Below are 6785 nucleotides of genomic sequence, written 5' to 3'. Positions count from 1 at the left end.
AGAGATTAGCGCAAGATAAGCGAAAATGGAGGACCGCATCAAACCAGTTGAAAGAATGATGACAAACAAAGTCTGGTAGAAATTTACTGACGTTTCATACGTGATCGCCCTGATCACAGAAGCAGCAAACACCTCTGAAACGTCGGTAAACTTCCAGCAGAATACACGCGGGAACAACACAGAAGACAGACATCTTCAATAAAAAACTGGTTTCTTAAACTACCGAAAACATCAAACAGTAGTTAAATGAACACTGAGTGTTCGAAACGCGAATTTGGAAGAGGCGTAACGCCTGTTCTGACTTTTTCCACGCCATGCTGGCTGTGGTACGTCAATAGCGCGTTGCTATGTGCCAATGTTGCATTGCTGGGAGAGCTCATTCACTCCCGTCTAGGTAAAGTCCGGGTCAGTCCTATTTAACTCCTTTCTGCTTCTACCAAATCGCGTTTCTTATTACAGGTTTTGCTTTGTTTCTGTGAAAATCTTCATAGCTCATCACTAAAAGAAGCCCTGTAAATGACTGAATACAGTTCGAAAGATTATGTATGTTATTAGCATTAATGGACATGTAAAGACTTGCTGATATTTCAGCAAACCTTCGGTTAAACTAGAAACAAAGCCCCAGAAAAAAATATATATATATATATCACGACTATTTCACTCACGGTCTTACAAATTCATACTTCATTATCATTCTCACACCTAACTCTGTGTTGTTGACACGGTAATGAACATTCGCGTTCCGTCAAGTGCGTGGAATTTCTAGATTAGCTTGGCAACTACTGGAATTCACGACGATTTCTACTCCACACAGAAAATGAAAATCCACCGAACCTTACAAGCTTTTAACTGAATCATGGATAGTTCAAATACAGCTTATTACTTGGAATAATTACATGTAGCATGTGTTCTGGATCCGTGGTCCCGCCTCGTTTCATTGCGACCGAAAGAATAATAATGAAATATAATACATTCTACAAAAAAAATTTGCCGTATACAATGTGACATCAGTCTTTCGAAACGTCGGCTCCTGGGATCAGATTTGCAGGATTATAAAATGAAGGTGATGATGGCGCAGCCACTACGCCGTTTTTGTGGCAAGACTTGTGAAGACAGTGATTTATGGGTAGGATTAGTAAATAAACCTGTCAAATCAACAGTACATTCCAAAGCAATAATCTGAAAGATAAAATGATAACTTTCAACCCATATCTGATTGTATTTGTCGTTGAAATACATGATTCTGCCATTTTATTTAGATTTTCATGTGCTCATAATGGGAGGTGTTCAAAGGAAGATTAAATTTTCATTAAAATATTTTTCACATTTTATTTTAAGTTCGACGTAATTTACGGATAACAGGGATGTGTGATTTTAATTTATTTTCCATGTTTCGCGCTGTCCATAATGCAGAATTTTCAGCACAAACGAACAGGATAATATAAATTTTAGAGGCATTTATAATCTCCCCAAGCCGACTCACACAGGCTACATTAACCATACTTCCTCACACAAACCACAATTCGATAAATTTAAGCTTGGCCCCTCTAACCACAAATGCTCTCTAAATCCATGAAGAAAGGCATTTTGTTTACTTGAACGGAGAATCGTTTCATGGCAGAGCTCTGTGGAGAGATTCGAACCTGAGATACCACTCTAAGACTAACGAAAGACAGTGATAACCACAGACCTCGTAGACTTCAGAGACGTTATGAGTAGTTATTACTTTCTGTTAATCGCTCTGAATAAAAATTTAAGCGAAGAAACGTTTTCGAAACGCGAGGCACTACATTAAATTTTACATGCTGATTTCGAAACACAAATAGGCACTGAGACGTACTAATTAAATATCAGTGGAATTTAATAAAACTTCGCTCTGTCTTATTGTTAACTATTAAATACATAATATTATACCTAATAATATTCGTCATTATGATGATAGCTACTGAATCCTTCGGAAATGTGTCAAAGATCACATATTTGGGAGGGACAGAAGACTGAATATGTTAATGAACAAGATGCTGAGAGTATTTTAATCTTGGGGGGGGGGGGGGGGAGAGTGAGAGAGTGAGTGAGCATGAAAAAATAACAAAAGAACAGATAAAACTGCACATTGTGCGGCTTCATAATTTGTATTCACCAATTACTATTTGTATAATAAAGGCAAGAAAGGTTTCGTGAACTGGTCAGAGAAATGCAGGAGTTAAAAGAGAAATGATTACTAAATTTTAGTTGGATAACCTAAAGAGAAAAACCATTCGAGTGACGTTAGAGTAAACTGAGTGATGATATCAATTCGATGTTAAGGAACACGATGTGTATGTGAAATGTATTAATCTGGCTCACGACAGGCTCCATGGACGGTTCGTCATGAAGACGGTAATAAACCATCGGTTCTATAAAAGGTGATAAAATTTGTTGACAGACTCTGAGGAATGACTCCGTTTCATTAAGATGGAAAATCAACAACTCCGTGTCTTCCTAGCCCACTGACCGTTATACCATTCCTTATTTGGAAAAATTAGCAACCCACTACAACAGACTCGTCTTGTCTTTATTACACAGTGGAGAACTATTTCTGCATTGTCTTTCGCTCCTCAAAACTGCTACAAGGAAGTTTCCTTTTATTTAAGCGGTAGGTCCAAGCGAGCGAGTAGTAGTAAACGTTACGTTCTCAAGGGATAGAAATGGAGTCCAGCCATTATAGCTTCGTTAGCAGACAAGATAATTGGTTCACCCTTTCCCAGGAGCGCAATTAGCACAGTGGCGTGATTACAAACAGTAAATTTGAAACTGTACTTCGCGAAAACGGTCATAAAATAATACACGATAAAATCCTTATCTTAATAATACTGGTTAAATTTTCCGCTTATATTACACGCTGAACAGTATCAGTTATGCCAATACACTACGTGCGCAAACTGGAAACGAAAGCAATTAAAGTATCAGTCACCAAATTGCATGATCTAAAGTCACGGCAAAACAGTGGAGAACTGGCGAGTGAAAACAGCTGAGAACACGCAGCGTAGCAAAGCTGTACTGTTGACTAACAACCGCGTGGTAAGGGGGAGGTGGAGTCTTTCCGTGACATTCAAACACGTAATTTGATGAGGCTACCACAGGGTTGGAGCAAGATGTCAATAGATATATCGAAATCAAAGAGAATATAAAAGTATTTGTGTATGAAGTATCATATTTACTCTTGCGGAAATCCTATTTTGATTATTAAAAAAGGAAATAATTAAAATTATTATGCTCGAAGTGCATGAAATGAACGCATGAGGGCCAATCAGGTCTGTCCATCTGTCTGAACGATTTAACTCGAAAACCGATCGACGGATTTCGATAAAATTTGGTATGGAAGTTATGCCATTGGAAACTACTCGAAAATCGGACGAACCGGCTCGTGAGGTGCGACCGACACGAGCGGCACTTGGAAAAGGGTCATATAATGATATACGTTCAAAGACTTTCATAAAGTTCAAACCTTTGGTGTAGTAATTCTTAAGAAAGCGGGCTATTCATTGACAAGCCGAGAACACAATCTACTTTTAAAAGAATCTGCTACAACACAGAGTGATTGAATTCTTTGTATGATATAAAATAAGTAGGATTTGAGGTTTTCAAGGCGATGAGTCCGAAATTGGCTGTCTTCTGGGTTGTAGCGCCGTGTATTCTGGTAGACGTTTACCAACACTATAGTGGTCCTTGCTGCCTCCATCATCAGAGCGATAAATGAGTAATGATGGAGACAACAAGGACCTCTGAAAAGTTAGTAAACTTATTCCTGATTACACGACGCTACAACCGAGAAGACAACCATATTCAATGTAAAATAACATAGCAGGTGCATGAGAGAAGAAGAAAAATATTATGGCTTGACCATGATTCGATCCTATGATCTCAAGAAGGTTTCCGACCCATGGAGTGAGCCAGACAGAAATAAATCCAAGATAATTAAAGTTTGGATAATCATTGAGTTCTAAGTATTCTTTACCGTGTACTGTCAGATTGTAAGTGCCTCAGCCACAGCTGTTCCTCTTTTGTCTTTCCTAGTTTGGGGGTTGTTGGCCGTGCTTTCTACCACGGCCAATAAATCTCTTAATCCGTGCACAACACTTTCAAGGCTCAGAGCTTGGCTTAACAACAGTAGATCGTCTACTCTCTTCAAATAAGTGCTGAAGCTGGGTGCTTGGAACTATCCATCAGGCTGACTACGAAATCAATAGACAGACCCCCAAGGTAAACCCATGCTTTTAGCTTCCTTCAGAAAAGTGAAATTATATGCTTTACTCGCAGGTCAATTTGTGAGATAAATCTGCAAAAGAAAGTTGTGCATCTTTAAACCTGAAGATGGATCTTCTGGGTTGCAGCGCCGTATGGTCTGGTCTCAGGGCTGAAATTTAAACCCAGGACCTTTCGAATACCAAACAGAAGTCCTAACGTCAAAGCTGAAACGTTCGGTGGAAATAAATAGACATAAATGGTTAGAACGTCTTATAGGGACTGAAAACAGCTTGTGGGCCAAGAGCTGTAAGCATATTAAGTCGATTAATACCGAGATAAAACAGGAAAGAAATGCATATTCTAAAAGCTGATAATGACGAATATGAGCAAAGACATGACACAGTAGATATAATGTATTTGTTTATTCAAATGGAAAGAAATAGTATTTTTTACTATTGGGCAGAAATTGTTCAGAGATGTGGGGATTACGGGTTCAAACTCAAAAACCTGACATGTTTAATAAGAGGTGTTAAAACAATGCCGCTGAAGACGAAACTAATTTGGAAAACAAAGTATGGCGATGGAGGAACTAGCATTTAAGTCAAAAGCAGAGTAAATTTATAAATCAGTATACAAATATCAAGAATATTAATGTGTCTCTCCTTTAGGTGTGAGAGGCTAAGATAAGAAGTATTTTCAAATCCTGCAGTGCCTTGCAAATTAAAGGAAATCAGAATACACACATTTTTTTTTCATAGAATAATGGCTTGTCTTGTAAGAGAAACATCCGGCACATAAAATTAATGATTTCCCTTTTTCTTCAGGGTCAAATTAATCTGTGTTTGTTTTTAAACTATTGTGTTATAAACGTTCATTGTTTTATCCGAAGTATCCAAATTATTTATAGAGTGTAATGGGAAGAACTGTGGATTTATCTTTGTCTAAGCCGACGTAACCGACTGGCTTTCGTCACTTGTCTATAGACAATAAACTACGTAAGACGCCCCAAAATACCACTTACTGCCAGATCCTACAGAATTTAAATTAATATTAATCACAGCTTTACTATTCGCAGTATAGCCTTGTAGACTATTTTTTACCTAAAAAATACACGGTTATTCATTTACAACGTGATGTACGCTCCTCTACAACTAAATTTTTTATTCGTCAGGCATTTAACAATGCTGGATCAATTGTAGGGACCATATAGCTTGTACTGGGGTGAGAGAATAGGTTGAACGGTGAAGTCAGAAGTAAATATAATTATTTAATTTAGTATTCCAAAATGTTTTTTTATGTGTGGATATTTTAATCCCGTTCTGTACTATTTGTAAAGGAGGTTGTGCGTTCAACATAGTAGTTCTCGACTTGGCGTTCCTCCACAAAAATTATTGCCTCTGTCGAGAATGTTTGTCCGTCCATTCATTAGACAGTTTTCTGAGATATACCAGCTCATTCTTAAGGTAGAACTGGGTCACAGGACAAAAGAGCCATGGTAGATGTTGTTTGAATCCTTAAAATGAAACATGTTGTGAAGCATCGTAAACAAAGAACCACAGTCTACTGGAAATAAGAATAAGAATTTGCACAGTTCTTTCATCTGAGCGGTTACAGGTTAAGCAATGAAGCATATAACTACTTAGAGGAAGACCGGAATTCGATCCCCGGCAGGGTATTGGCATTTGTCTTCAGTGCCAGTTACAGAACAACTCTGAGCTACACCCAGCCTCCCTTGCAAAAGCACCCGGACCACTTTCGTCAAGTTGGCAGGGGGATGGTAGAGATTACTTAACTCTATCTGGTGTCGAGGTTATTAGTGCGGTGTAACTTATGTCCAAAACTCTAATACACACAAATTATGCGATGGCAAGCTTAATATAGTCACAGTTCTGAGTAGTAATCTACGTACGGACATATTAATTATTTGGGAACCAAATTTGGATTACATGCAATTTTACTGCACATCATAAAGAAATATGTTCGCTATATTAAACATTCTAACAGCATTTTATAACAAGTAATAATAACAACACAAACTTCAAGAAAATTGATATTTTTGCTTCATAATTGGTTTAATCTAAAAAGCTTCGAAAAGAACCGTGCTTAAAATTTTACAGATACTAAGTCGACATAAAAAATGACAAGATGTAGAGGGCCACGTACATTTCAGTTTTGGTTTGTCAGCAGGAAACAAATAACCAAACCATCGACTACACAGGAAACACCCCGGCCTTCTGTTCCCTACCCTGTGTACGCTTCAAACGTTTAAAACTTTTACTGGAAATATAAACGAATTGTCAAGCAGGGTGACGAGGGGTGCGTTGGGCCTTCTGTCTAGGCTAGTGAGGGAGTACGTCCGAAAGAACCCGAAAATAATCAACCCACTGGCCGACCAGGCAACCAAGAAACAAATTAACCCATAAGCTACAGTAGCGAGCAGGACGGCAATTTATTTTGTACCTGTAAATCTGACTTCAAAATGGAAGAAAATCGGCCATAAGATCAGAAATATTTTCTTAACACTGGATTATCTACAGAGATTCGAAGACAGGAAGCTG

General features: G+C 38.1%; 1 protein-coding gene across 3 annotated transcripts in view; it reads right to left on the bottom strand.

Moving 5' to 3' along the window:
• The window catches only part of RhoGEF3 (Rho guanine nucleotide exchange factor 3), a 417890-nt gene that overhangs the window by 158874 nt on the left and 252231 nt on the right, over positions 1–6785 (bottom strand). The window lies entirely within an intron of this gene.

Source organism: Zootermopsis nevadensis, unplaced genomic scaffold, assembly GCF_977971745.1.
Source record: "Zootermopsis nevadensis isolate Lab colony 2312 unplaced genomic scaffold, Znev_1.0 Znev_ptg000030l, whole genome shotgun sequence".
In the NCBI taxonomy this organism is placed as follows: domain Eukaryota; kingdom Metazoa; phylum Arthropoda; class Insecta; order Blattodea; family Termopsidae; genus Zootermopsis; species Zootermopsis nevadensis.
This window is presented reverse-complemented; position numbering and strand designations above follow the sequence as displayed.